This window comes from Mauremys reevesii, linkage group 19, assembly GCF_016161935.1.
Source record: "Mauremys reevesii isolate NIE-2019 linkage group 19, ASM1616193v1, whole genome shotgun sequence".
NCBI lineage: Eukaryota > Metazoa > Chordata > Testudines > Geoemydidae > Mauremys > Mauremys reevesii.
Genome location: NC_052641.1, coordinates 23,818,244 through 23,833,099, shown reverse-complemented (window position 1 = coordinate 23,833,099; position 14,856 = coordinate 23,818,244). Strand labels below are relative to the sequence as shown.

Sequence of the window (14,856 nt, the reverse complement as noted above, 5' to 3'; positions counted from 1 at the left end):
TAACGCTATCCCTTGCTGTCTGATATTTCATTGTTTTGATCACTTTTTAAGTTAATTAGGATTAAGACTGCATCCTGCAGGATATACACCTGCCTCCAGTGTTTTGCTTCCTTACATTAGGCATCCCTGTGGTCCCATGGGGTAGCAACCCTGCCTTATTCACTCTCATCCATTCTTCCTGTGTGGTTTGGTGGTGGTGGTCCCTGTCAGTCTGTAGTATGCTGCCCTCTACTGTTTAATCATCAGAATCTGAATGGTGAAAGCCTAGTATGTTCAGGATCCGTTGAAACCTAATAACTTACCCAAGCTTAGCACAGAAATGATTCAAGATGTTCTGATAGGAAGTATAAAATATTGCATGTACCAGATTCAGAATGAGCTTAAATCTTAATTACCCAAGAAATTCACTATCTTATAGTAATACATCTCGCATTTCAATGAGCCCTGTGAGAGAAATAGCTGTTCCTCCTCCTGCTCCTGTATATGCATTTGTTCATCATACGCAATGTTTCCTGACTAGCAGGTTGTTTTTATTTCAGAGGTCTCTTCCTCTTGACTCTGGGAAGGCCCAGTGTCATAGATCAGGCCAGGTTAGGGTGCTCCTCACAGTAGGTCTCACCTTTTTAATTAAATGTAAATTTTGAAGACTACAAGCCTCAGTCACGTACTTTTTTTCAATAAAACGTGCACATTTATCTCATCCTAGTGATAGATGCATGAGCTATATGGGAGGGACTGCTGCTCTGTTCCAGTGAATTTCCCTTTGAGGTCATATTTCTTCAGCTCATACCTTCTGTTCTATCCTTGCATGCAGGTCGAGCCTTTAGAGAGAGCTCAATTCCCAGTTAGCTCACAAATGGGCAGTTGTGACATGTACAATGCACTGCCCGTGGCCACATTCAGACACCCAGTGCTCTGGATCAGTTACTATACTCCTGCCCAGCAAAGAAGCTGGGATTTAATCACTGCTGCTGCCTGGATTTTGGGTGAGGAAAGGACTGATAGGCAGATTTTAAGACTCTGTTTTCAGGCAGTTTATATTTGGAGCCTGTTCACCTTATCATTGTCTCACTCAATTAATTGCATCTCTCTTTTAAATGTAAACTCTGGGGGATGATGCCAAGCTGCAGAGAACAAAACTTACTGTGGCAGAACTTTAACAATATTGACTGGCTATCTGTTAAGAAATGCACAAAACAATCTGGTTCCATGTGCTCCATTTAAAATTCATGAACTAGCCACAAACTCTAATTGTATCCTACAATGGAATATTCTCTCGGTACTCTCATGATATACTTGGTATTGCAACTCTCTGCTCATTTACAGCTAAATATAAACACTGTACTGGCTCGCTTAGTGTCCATGAGCCATGTTTGCATCTCTCATTCATGTAGTGGTAGTGTGCTCACTGATTATGGGATTACTGTGGCCCTAGTGAGTGGAATCCTCATGAGGCACATACAGCAGAACTTGCGCTACAAATGTTCTGTTTGTAAACACCCCAGTATTTCAGCAGAAAAATAGACCAATCTAAATACACTTCTGTTCTCTAGAAAAACATGGTCTGCTCCATAGCCTGAGAACAAGTGCAAAGTGGACTAAATAACATTGTCAACCACCCAAAAATACTTGGAAACTTTAATTCTAATTAATCCTCACATCCTGAGAAGAGGATCCTGAGCACAGGGAAGAGGTTATCTGACTAAAGCCACACAGTGAGTGGAAGATTTGGAAGTTCCTAGGTCTTGCTCCACTGGAGACAGCTGCCTCTAAAGGAAACCTGGGCCTTAGACTGAGCTGTGGCATCAGCCTTACGGCAGACTCTGCTCTTTTTTGTTCCTAGGTACTGTATCCCTCTGGTTTTTTCCTTTTTCTCCTTGGTCCCACAAAAAGGTGATCTCTGCCCAGCCCCCACTTCCCAGTAGCAGGTTAAAGATTCAGAGTAGAAACTTGTGTCTCTCTCAGTTCTGCTTCCTCCTTGCCTATTGGTAGTGAAGCTGAGCTAGCTGGTCTGTTTTTTAAGTAGTTTGGACGTGTGTTAATTACACCGTTGATTTCTGCAGAAAGTGTTTATTAAATGTGCTGCTCCTTCGTGCGCCCGAGGGGCCTACTCCCCTCCTTCAGTCTAACCCCTGGCTGGGTATTCTCACTCCACAAGCAGTCTTGATTCCTGCTGCCCCGAGAAGCTGAGAGACCAGGACTAGCAAACTAATCCAGAGCAGGGAGCTGGCTGCTCTGTTGGTCTGTTACTGTGGTTGTCATTTAAGCTCTGAAATGAGTTTTTTATTTTGCTCTCCGCTACTGACTCCCTTCCTGTAATAAGGGTTGTAGACTGTGAAAGCTCTGACTGTAACCAGCTGGATTAATGGTTACTCCATATAAGCTTTTATATCTGTTTCAGATCTGTTGCTAGGAAGATGTATAAAACCTCAATTTTCTTCTACAGGATTTCCCTCTGTGTGGTTTGTGAAAATATCTGCAGAACATAATTGGGAGGGAAAACAATGAAGTAAATGTTTTGGTCATGAGCTTGCACCAGTGAAATCAGTGAACTTTTGCCGGGATTGGGTCCCATTTATTGGTGTTTCCAAGAGACTTATTCCTGGGATGAAACTACTGTCCCACTGCCTAAGTAGATTTCCTTGTTGTTGTTCCAGATGGCTCTAATTGCTGTTTCCTTCCCTGCCCCCACAAGCTATGTGCTTTTTCATAACAAGTGTCATTTCAGTGGGCATCTATCCCATCTCTTTTTTTTTATCTCAAGCAGCTGAGTGGGTGACTGGACATCCCTGTTTGGTGCCATTACAGGATTTGCCTTTTTACTTGTTGATGGTCTCATCTCTCAGTGCAGCAGCCTTTGTCTCTCTTGGTTTGACTTTTGACTGAAGTTTGAAGGAAAGGGGCAGCTCTTGAAGATGCTGTAATTGCTGCTGTGCTATAGATGCTAACCTAAATGCTTGTTTTACTTACGCAGCTGGCTCTTTGGGAGAAATTCTCAAGGGCTACATTAATAATAGACAGATCAACAGTAAAAATACCAGCAACAGCAGCAAGCCAAGTATAATTACTATGGCTGTGCTCAGATAAGTTAGTTACACAATAGACCCCAAAGTAACTCTTCCAGTTTTCTGTTTAGCAATTTAAAAAAATGGAAATTAACAAAATTCCCCTAGCAGCATCAAATGCAAAAGATGTTTTTTACTGGCTAACTCTTCTGCACTATTACATGTTTCGCGTGTTTTGACCAAAAATGGCTTCATTTCAGTTGTGGATAAAGTGATTTCTGTGTGTTTCTATATCAGTTTATACTTGTCATATGCTCCTTCAGGATGGAATATTCTGTAGCAAAGCATTATTAGTGCATGGTTAATTCCATAAGAGTTTGTTCATTTAGCTACTCCAGTTGGGCCATGCTATGAAAACTAAATGCTTAAATTCATGTCTGAGGAATGTACAATTCAAATTCAGTCTTGGCTTCTTAGCATCTTAGCTTAGCTGGAAAAATGGAGCACTCTGCATGCATGTGCAAGCACAGAACATATGCTTTTTTTAAATCAGAGATGAGGATCTGGCTCAAAGACTTCAGAATGTCTTTTAGAATGACTTGAACCTATCCTGCCAGTTTTCTATTACTTCCTCTAATTACCAAGCATAGAGAGACAGAATACTAAACTTCAGAAATAAGTCTCTAAAAACTTTGGTTTAGACTAAAGTCATGACGTTAAATAAAGCTCTTTTTATTAAGATTAGGAAAAGAACCGGATCGTCTGTTGATAGCAATGTAATCCTTGCAAATCTCTTTTCTTGTACTTACTCACTGAGGCAGTAAAACCATATACATCTCACTCCTAAAATTCCATTTGTTTTTTTCCTTTCCTCTAAAGGTAACCTCTCCAAACAGCACTTAACCTCACCTCTGCGTTTCTTCCTTCCTATGGAGATAGCTTCCTCTATGTGTCCCTGATCAAATCAGGGGCACAGAAATACTTATCACACCCCGCAAAATTGATTAAGAAGGAAGAGTCTTAATTTCATGTACATCAGATGGGTGTTTTTGCCAAGTTAATTAACTTAATTAATTCTCAATGCATTAAATAGTGAAAAGAGCAGATTAGTTACCAAGCTGGGTGTTTAGTTAACATTCTTTATAGATCTTTCCAAGTTTTTGTAAACCAGTTTTTCAAATGTAAACAAAGGAACATGTCCATAAAGAATGGAGAAGGGAGTTGTATATGGAAAATGGACACAATGTATATTTCATTGGAACTGAACTGTTTTCCAATGCATCAAATGAAAGCTGTAACCTCCCCAGTAATGTAGATGCGACCCTGTCAGGATCGGTGTCACTGAAACATGTTATCTATGGATTTACGAACTCTTGTCTGACAGAATTGCAAATATTTTAGTATAATAAAGCACTCGTGCAAGTTGTAGATTAGGTTATAACTCCTCACTCTAACTCTACTGGAAATACCAGATGGATGGATACCAGACAGGATCCTTTTAAAAGGAATTGGCATATGATGCGCTCACCAGGTTAGCATACTTTTTAGATTTGAAAACAACTTGCTCTCCTTCAGGCCAACAAAAGCTGCTATAGTCTGATCCAAACGAGAGCAGTTTGTAATGCTCCACTTGCATGTCACTACGATCATATCCAGACAAGAATGGCTAGGGTTGTGGATCGGAGGCTGGAATGAATTATGGCCTTTGCCTTGAAGAGTACATGCCCCACACTTGCTTTTTTGTAATGTATGTTAATAGCTTACTACTCTTCTCCATATTTTTCTGTCATTCTACAATTTAGCAATCTGTTGCATTACTTTTTGGTTACAGAAGTTGCTCTTTATATTGGTTTTAATTGATTTTTGAGGTTTTTACTACACATTTTAGAGAATTAATTGGCAGGCTGTAATCCTCCATTTTTCAAACTCAGACCTTTCCATACAAATTTTCAATACCCTGGCAGGTAAGACTCAGTTGAAATAACACCAGGAAGCAATGCCTAAATTCTGCTTTGTCACCTACCAGGCCTAAAACACCAATGGTAGTCACACAGGTAAATAAATCCCTGCCCCATTGTACATTTGTCTTTACATAATTATCAGACTTTTAGGACAAATTTTTCCTTTGACTGTGTAGCATTCAGTAGCTGTTGCATTCTGTTTGTGTTTGGAAGGTGCCATGGACGTTTCCGAACCTCTGATTCTTGCCTTTATGTATCCATTGTTAGTGGACATATCTGCATTGGTAAAGAGATATAAAAGCAAAGTCAAGAACCTGACATTTCTTTATATATAGTTTCGTAGCTGTAAACAAAAGTATTTCAGTGTTTGGTTTGGCCCTGGCCATAGTTCCCCGGTTTTTTAAAAAGAAAGTTGAAGTGTGTGGAACAAATTCACATTTTAAGTTGCTTGAAACATTCAAATGTCCTCAGTATTGTAATCCACAACCTCAACTCCATTCATTCCACAAAGGTGTTTGTGCCTCAGACAGAGGCTGCATAACAGTGTCGCATTGTTATGAAAATGAGCAAAGCTTCATTAGCACTGTGAAGGATTATGAAATGATTGGGGTTGGAGGAATTAGAGACCTGTTCAGTGGAGCTACCATGCTCCTAAAATAGGGGAGCTGTTTTGTTTTTAAGTGACGTTTTGACTATTAGGGTGTACTGGAGACTGAGACTTAAAAAAATCAACTGAGAAAGTTTAAAAACTGGATATTGCACATGGCCTTTCTTACCCATTTTAATAGGTATAACTATTTCATAGTTGCTTGAATGTGGATTATTTAACATTAACCATTTAAAATACACTTTTACATAAGAGACAGGGACAGGTCTCAAAAAGCTGTTAGACAGTTCTCAAGAAGAGTGTGTAACTCTGAAATTACACATATAGGCGTTCGTGTATAGAATCAGTTTGCATTCAGTTCAATGGTTTCTTTTTCATCTTGATTAATTTTTTTTACACAATCCAAGCCACTACAGACCTCATTCAAATAATACTGGATGTTGAAAACCTACCAACACCAGGGAAATTAAACTCCACATAAAACTTTTCCTGTCTTATTGAATGTACCAGTGCATTTTTTTTTGTGCTACAGTTAGTCATAATGTATCTTAATCGGACTTTAAATTCTATTTCTGAGTTGAGAAGAGTGTGTTGGTGACAGTCAAACTGCACAGCCATGTGAACAGCCCTTGAAATTAACACCCTTCTGGCCCCAAAAGACCGATAATGGGTAAACACACTAACAATAGTCAGATGAGTTTTTTTCATGTGTTAGCATAAGTACTATGTCTCTGAAGTTTCGTTCTTCATAATACCTTGCATTTTGGTACGTGAGCCGTGTTTAGAAGGCTTTGGAAAGCTCAAAACCCTCCATATTTCATAAGTAGCCCACTGTATGATAACAGCATGCTCACTGCACCCTACCAGTGTTTCCTTGTACTAATTCGATGCAGCATGAAGTACTCACATCAAATGAAAAAAAATACTGATCTAAAAACAATGAGGTTCCAACTCTTGAATATAGCGAGGCAGCTTCCTGGCTCTGGCTGACCTATAGGTCAGGCTGAATTAGTAGGTTATACTTGTAGACATGAGAAGCCTCAGTAGCCAAAAACATTAAAATTGGCCATTTTGATAGCTCGGGTTGTTCACTTGAGCAGAGTCCGGTGAGGTAGTGAAATGCCCCATAACCCTCCCCCTATCTCTGAAAAGAATGGATTGGGCTGTTGGATATGCAGCATGCCTGTAGGTGCAGCACACTCCAGGTGTCTTCACTGGGAGGGAGAGATATACTTAGTCCTGCCTCAGTGCAGGGGACTGGACTAGATGACCTATTGAGGTCCCTTCGTGTCCTACGTTTCTATAATTCTATGATATGAAAATCTACATGTTCTCCAGGGCTCTGCTTCCCTGTCTTCCATCAGACTAAGTGCTGTCAGCCTTTTCCAGAGCAGGCAGGCGGGCAGATGGCTTGAGCTGGGATTATACTGATAGTCTGTGTGGTCTAGTTTTCAATGTTGCTAACATTGCTATTAATGAGTGTCAGGATTTGGGGCCCGTTTTGAGGGAATTGGGACTCAGTAGAAAACACTGGCAGGTTAGGAATTTTGCCTGAGTTGTCTGCAGCTCCCTCTTTGGCCACTAGACTATTGTAGCCGCCTGCAGCACCAGTGACCCAATAGCAGCTGCCAGGCCATATGTGCTAAGAGGTAGAGACCCGGAACAGGTATGATGCAGCAGAGGCAGATGCCCAGAGCTCAGCAATAACTGCCTCACTACAACACGGGAAAGGGGAATTAACGGAGGTAGGAGTCCAGGGGAAGCTCTGTGCCTTGCAGGCTGGAGACTAGAAGTCTGCTTGGGCCTGATTTTAAAGCTTGACCCAAACTCCACTACACCACAGGAAGTCTGACCCTGACCAGAGCCTGAGAGTACAGTGGTTTTCATACCTGACCTGACCCCAATATTTATTCTGGTTGGATTGCAAAGGTCTCTAGTGGGTTGGGGGGCCAACTTGGCAACCAGCTTTATGCTGTGGTATGTCCCCCAGGCCTGCAGAAGGTCACTGGGGAAGGCTGGGCCAGGACTCCAAATCATTGCATTGGCCATGCTGCCTTCTCTCTCTCTGCACCGACTGGACAGGAAGTAGCTGTGACAAACTGCGCAGGCCAGCCTCAGATCCCTGCCCTGGGATAGGCTGGCCAGTGCCATTTGGTTCACCTGCCTGGTCATTACTGAGGCACACCCTGGGCCTCCTGCCCACTACCTGCCCTGGGATAAGCCTGGCTGGTCTGCTGTCCCCTCATCCCCTACCTCTGCCATGGGACCATCTTGCTAATCCCCTGCAAACAGTTGCGGTTGAAGGGGGGCGTGGCGGTGGGTCCCACTGATGACTTGGGATATGAACCACATGGCACCGGCCAGCCCAACCAAGGCCTGAAATGGGGGCCCAGCTTGCTCCGTGCTCAGCTCCAGACCAGGCAGCTGCTTCCTGGCCACTCAATGGGGAAAGGGTACGGTTATTATAATGTGGATGTTAAGAGCCCTTGTCCGATGCACAGCAGCACCTGCAGGCCCAGGAAAGACACCACAGCATAAAACCAGCTGCCAGAATTAGACCCTTGACTCCAACCTGTGCCCAAGAATGTAGAGTTCTTTTTATACTTGACCTGAGCCCCCTACTTGTAGTCAGGTCCTGCCAGGGTCAGCTCAAGTTTAAAGGCTCTGCTGGAGACAGGAGCAGGTGCTGGAGTGGGGTTGGGGCAGTAGAGGCTCCAGAGCTTTCTAGGGCACCGAGTGAGCTGGAGAAGACTCTGGGCATGTGATGGTGGAAAAGGGGAGTAGGTGCTGAGGTCTGCATTGGTGCATGTGCGCATTTTGTATTTGTTTAAAGGTGAATTCTAAACATTTGTAACTGTTGTACATGCAACTGAGAATAAGTGAAGGTGTTACAAAACTAGGAGATAGTTTTGGCCCAAGGGACACATCTGGGTATGGAAATTGTATGGCGGGCCATGAATGCTCATGAAATAGGGGTTTGGGGTGCAGGAGGGAGTGAGGGCTCTGGCTGGGGGTGCAGGCTCTGGGGTGGGGCCAGAAATGAGGCATTCAGGGTGTGGGAGGGGGCTCTGGGCTGGGGCAGGGGGTTGGAGTGCAGGGGGGGGACAAGAGCTCCAGCTAGGGGTATGGGCTCTGGGGGTAGGGCTGGGGATGAGAGCTTGGGGGCGCAGAAGGGTGCTCCGGGTTGGGACCAAGGGGTTCAGAAGGAGGAAGGGGGATCAGGGCTGGGGCAGGGGGTTGGGGCATGGGAGGGGATCGGGGTGCAGGCTCCAGGCGGTGCTTACCTCAAGCAGCTCCTGGAAGCAGAGGCGCGTCCCCCGTCCGCCTCGTATGCAGAGGCGCAGCCAGGCGGCTTGATGCGCTGCCCCGTCTTCAGGCACTGCTCCTGCAGATCCCATTGGTCATTGTTCCTGGACAATGGGAGCTGCAGGGGCAGCATGCGGAGCCCCCTGGTTGCCCCTGTGCATAGGAACCAGAGGGGGGGACATGCCACTGCTTCCGTGAGCCACGCAGAGCCACTGCACGTGCTGAGCGGGGCAAGCCCCCAGCTGGAGCACCGGAGCGGGGCAAACTGACGGGAGCTCGAGGGCTGGACTGAAACGTCTGAAGGGCGGGATGTGGCCCCTGGGCCATAGTGTGCCCACCCCTGAGATCCTTAAATATTCCTAAAATTGCCCCCAAAATCTTTTTTATGGTCATGGGGTAGGTGCTTACTCATCATTTTGGAGTTCTTCTCAGCTCCAAATTAAAGAGGCAGGAGCCTTGAATCTTTACCAGTTAAAAATATAAAGAGCTTTAAACAATCTGAATAAAGATAACTTCCCCTCAATTAATCGGTTTTATTTGAATGGTCATAAACCTGCTAGTTCTCCAGTCATCCTTAGAGTTTTCTTCCAAGAAAAATGGGTAGGTAAGAAACATCTATATTCTGTATTGTAAAAACCAAATAGGAAAAACCCCTCAAAACACACCATCACCCATCTTTCAGCCTACTTCATGATGTGCAAAGAAATGAAAAAGGTACAAATGCATTCATTTTTTGCAGTCTATCTTCTAATGCTCTGCACAACTGTCTCCACTTTCGTTTCCTCCTACAACTCTCAGGACCTGTGATCTGCCCAATCATCTCTTCTAACTTGTCCATACGGTGTCTTCTTCCACTACAGACTTAGGCCAGAAGGAAAATGCTGGGTCATCAGTATGAGGACAATCCTTGCAGACAGTATTGCCAATAGCCTGACTTACCCAGCACAGCTGCTTTTCCCTTCATCATTTGGTGGTAGTGTAAAGTTTTAATGACATAATATTGAGGATGGGGGGTACGTTTTCCCTTCCTGGTACACTCCTACTAGTCGATTGCTACGCTCATGCCAAAGTCCGCCTGTATTTGCAGTGTGTCCTATTGGTAAGGTGAGGGAGAAGCATGGTGAAAGGGGGGTGGGGTGGCTGCCTGAAGAAATCTTGGGTGGCTTTTTCTACCTGTTGTCTTGTTGGAGGCCTTGCCAGCCTTTCCTAAATACTCATAGAACTCTGTTTTCCCCTGCCCTTCCCTTGCCTGCAGGTTATAGCTGTGCTGTCAAGACAATAAATCAATTGCTTGCCGATAGGATTGTACCCAGGCCAGTTTTGAACCAGCACATCTGGCTTTTGCTGTTATGAGCTGGTGTTGCTTTAAAATGTAAGCCATCGGTTATAGTATTGGGATTTTTGATTTGCATTGGATTTGTGTGACAATTTAGAAACCAGCCAGAACCTTTGCCCATTCACTAGCCCTGTTCTAATGGAACAAAACTCCCCTTCCTGTCTTCTCCTGCCCACTGTCCATCTACAATCCAGCCTCATGTTTTACAGAACAATTAGAGTCCTGCAATTTTTACGTGTTCTGAGGGTTCGATGTTGCCCAATGTGAGAGACGTGCTGTTAGCAAACTGAGATCTGTGCATGCACAGAGGAAGTGGGTTGTGAGTACTTTGGAAGCCTTTATTGGCTGCCTCTTGGGCTAGTTACCCTTCCCTAGTCTTAGCTTGGCAGTTAGGGAGGTAGTTAAACTTGCTAAACTACCTTGGGAGGAATAGATAAGTAAGTGCAGAGTTCCACTTTTCCTGATCAAAGAAATATAGAAATTAGAGAGAAGAGAAAAAGACCCCACGGTCCCCCATTTCTCTGTTGCAGGACTGTTCACTCCAGGGCTATGTCCGGTGTGGTTCTAAATCTATTCCAGCTATGGTGTTTCCATGACTTCCTTTGGCAGACTGTAGTCCATTAGTTAGGTTCATTGCAGAGCTTTGCGGTGTGGGGAATGCGTTTTTAAAGTCTTGGGATTGCTTTCCTGTCTGTCATTGACCTCTTGTCTTGCATGTTTCTATCACCACCTAACCATATTACCCTTCGTGCATTGTTTGTTGCTTACTCATCATCCAAACTGCTTGTTTTTTGGATGCTTCCTGATTTGGATAGCATGAATTCAGAGGTTTATAGTAGGGGCCCTCACCTATATGGCTGTGAAGTCTGGTCAAACTCAGAAATATAGGTTTTGTAGGAATGTTTTACATTTCAATTTTTTTCATTCTGATTCAGAACAGAAACAAACGTTTTTTACATTTCTCATAAAACAGAATTTCCAAAATTTTGATTCTTTTGAAATTTCAGTTTTTGAAATTCTCAAATTGTAGTTTTTAAAAAGTTTGAAATAAAATATTTCAATTACATTGTCACTAGAAGTCATGCATAATATACATGACTTCTACTGCAATGCTAAGAAATAATGTGAAAATAGTAAAAATAAAATAAAAATGAAAATATTTCTGAAACTACATTTCTGAATTGTGAAATGAAGATTTAGAATTCTTCCAAACAAAATTTTGGATTTTTCCCAGTGTTCATTTAAAAATAATTTTCATGGTGGATTTCTTATTGAAATACTCATTTTAAAAAATGTTTTGATTTGGCATTTTTAGTCTGTTTCAAGGAACAAATTCTGTCCAGCATTACTCATTAGCAAAATAATTAAGGGCCAGTTTAATCCCACTTCCAGGTGTGATTGCAACAGCTTCCCTAATACTGGAAACACATGTATAAACTTCTTACACAACCTGGTCTATTGCTGCTTTTTACATAATGTCTTTTTTCTTTTCATATTCCTACTGAAATGCTGCTGTGACATATTCAAAGTTCCCACTCAGAATGTGCTTCTGAACAGAAGAAAGAAAAGCACACACCTTTTTTTCTTGGGGTTCAGTTTCCATATGCCATTACCTGCTGCTCTCTTCCTTTCTGCAGAGTCCCAAAACCTATTTATTTTTTCATGTTACTGTAGGTACAAAGCATTGAATCAGCTGTTGTGTGGTCACTGGAAACGAATAGACTTTTATGCCGAAGTCCTTTATGTTAAATCCAAGTCCCAGCTTGTTAAATAACCAATTTTCTGTTTTCAGGCTAATTTAAATTTTTAGTAATACAAGATCTGATTGTGACAGTAGAGAAACTGTTTTATAACGTACTCTTGAAAATGATTAACTGCTATAAATATAGAACATTCTTATTGGCACTGGATGGTTTCAGTGTTTATGAAATGGAGAAGCGGTAACTCTGGGCAGGTTTTGTGCAGCTCGGCCAATGGCTCTTCTAAGGCACTTCAGCTGAAAATACCATTTTAATTCGGTTACGTACATTGATTAAAAAACTTTGACTTGATTGTGATCGATTTAATCAATACGACTACATCAAAGAGACGTTACTTTGATTCAAAGAGTGAGAGTTCTGAAATAATTACAAGGGAATGAGATCAGTGACCTTCAGGCTACTTTCCTTCGCACAGTATCAGTGGTGAATGTCCCTGGCAAGGCAGGAACTGGAAGTCTTGTGAGCTCTAGTTACTAACAACTTCCTATTAAATATGAAATTGGGGGTTTTCCTGCCTCTCTCGGCTGCTCTTCAATCTTAATGTTAGCCCCCTCTTCCATTCTGCTTGCTGAGTCCATGTGTTTTAGCAGAGAGTGCTGTGTAGAACTGATATATTCTACAGAATGTAGATAGAGCCTTTGTCCATATGACTCAGTTTCTTACATAGGCTTGGGGCTGCAAATAACAGAGGGACATCACTGTGGAAAGTTCGCAACTATGGTCAAAAGAATCAAACAGAATATTAGTATGCATATGGAATGGGATGGTGAAAAATACAGAAAACTGTCATTGTATAAATCCTTGTTTGCACTCATCTGGAATACTGTGGTCAGTCCTGGCCACACCACCTCAAAAAGGCTATGGCAGAATTAGAGAAGTTCAGAGACAGGCAACAAGAATGATTAGGCACCTGGAAAAACTTACATGAAAAGAGATTGAAAAGACTGGGATTTTTTACTTCGGAAAAGAGACAAATAAGAGGGTGACATGATAAAATGTATATAAAATAATTAATGGTGCAGAGAAGGAAAGCAGAAAATTCAAAAGCGGTGAAAGGAAATGCATTTCCACACAATGCAAAATTAGACTCTGGAACTCGTAGCCTCAATAACATCCTGTGACAAAGCCAAAAGTTCCGCAAGATTTAAAGAGTTGGACTTTTCTATGAATTAAAATACCTAGCGTCACAATAGTTCATGCTAGAATAGTTTGGAAAGGATCTAAAACATCATGCTGTAGGGTTTAAACCTATTTTTATCTATGAGGAATTAGGATGCAACTCTCATGAGGCGCAGGTGATCCTATATCTGCCTATTGCAGGGCTTCTTGCACCTTCCTTTGAAACATCTGGTACCTCTACAGTGGGAGACAGAAGGCTGGACTAGATGGACACCACATATCTGTTCCAGTCTGGGAATTCCTTGTTCTTTTTTTATAAGTATATAAAGTGCACTGTGTTGTGTGTGGCTTTCCCCGCCCCCTGGGTTCTATACAACTTTGGGAAGTTTCTGTATTCTACCACCAAATCATCTGTGCTCCTGAGTTTTGGAGGAAATGATTTGGTGGGTTAAGCATTAAGTTTAGAATAGTCAGACTCTGGAATCACAGGCTTAAATCCTGGCATGATCTATTCATGCCTCTTAAATTTCCGAGGTGGGTAACGAGCATTCCACGAAGTTTCCTGTGTTGTGGTTCCTTCAGAAGAGACCGTAAACCACCAGAGGGGTGTGTTCCTTGGGCACGTCCGTATTTACCCTAGGGTCCTTAACCAAAACTTTCCTCTCCCAATTTTGTACAGCATGCTGTTCGCTGGTTAACTACTTTGCTCCACCTCAGAGGTAGCTGCATTTCAATACTGTAAACACAAAGGTGTCTTTTAAAGGTAGCAGGTACAGATTAGGAATAAGATTTGTTAATACTAGTATGGCAAGTATGTTAAAAATGATAAAATAAAAAGTAAAAAACCAAGATCATCATTATATAATCTCTTATTTCAAGTTAAGGAAAGCTTTCCCAAGAGTTACCAGTCTGTTTTTCCTGCTGGTAATGAATACATAAAAAAGAGAATTTCCTAAGCATTCCAGTCATTCTCAGTGCAGGAAAAGGTCATTTAGAGCTGTCCTTAAGCTTTGAAACCCTGAAGGTTCTTTCATTGCTGTCTCAAAGGTGCAGCCTGACAGCTCACAAAATAATCCACATTTCATAGAGACTTCACAAAGAATAATACATGAGGAAAACAGCTTTTGTGAATGGATATTAAGTTCTGATAACTTGCCTGGCTCTGAATGAAAGGAGCGGATAGATAACTTTTCAAGTTCTTTTGCTTTTACTTTTTTGCACTTCTATATTTTTCCCCATTGTAATAACATTTACAAAACCTTAATTCAGATTCCAGTTTATTGATGAATTCACTGTGCACTAATTGGGTGTTTTGGGAAGAAGTTACTTGTGGCTATATTGCAGCCTTTCCTTCCATGCTTGGTTTTCCGTCTGAGCTGCAGAGCCCCATCCTGTAAAATGATCTGGAGCTCCTGGCCCCATTGGTCAGGGAAAGTCACCAGTGATGGGGCTTAGCAAATATTTGCCATCCAATCACATGGCCACCTTGTGATAAATCACTGTCCCACCCTTTAATGAGGGTCCTGCTGGTGTGGAATGTTTCAGGAGGTGCCATGTTTTGGCTTAGCCAGAAAAAAGGCTAGGCTCTTGGGAGGGAGAAGGGGCTCTCTAACCTGAAGATGATCTGAATCGGACCCTCCAGCTCCTGACGTGGTGTTGGGCTTTCAGAAGCTATTTCATCTTGAATGCCTTTTTATTTCAAGTTCTTGTTAACTGAATGTTGAAAGGCTCTTATCTGTGACATCACAGCTCATTAGCATAA

At 42.4% G+C, this 14,856-nt stretch overlaps 1 protein-coding gene and 1 long non-coding RNA gene across 10 annotated transcripts in view; one reads left to right on the top strand and one right to left on the bottom strand.

The window, feature by feature from the left end:
• The window catches only part of NR6A1 (nuclear receptor subfamily 6 group A member 1), a 182,088-nt gene that overhangs the window by 111,646 nt on the left and 55,586 nt on the right, over positions 1 to 14,856 (top strand). The gene's annotated exons all lie outside the window — the stretch shown is intronic.
• LOC120386805 lies at positions 4,862 to 14,814 on the bottom strand. Its single transcript, XR_005589925.1, has 2 exons — positions 14,708 to 14,814; positions 4,862 to 5,242 (listed from the first exon to the last, which is right to left on the bottom strand). It is a non-coding gene; the product is annotated as an uncharacterized LOC120386805 (long non-coding RNA).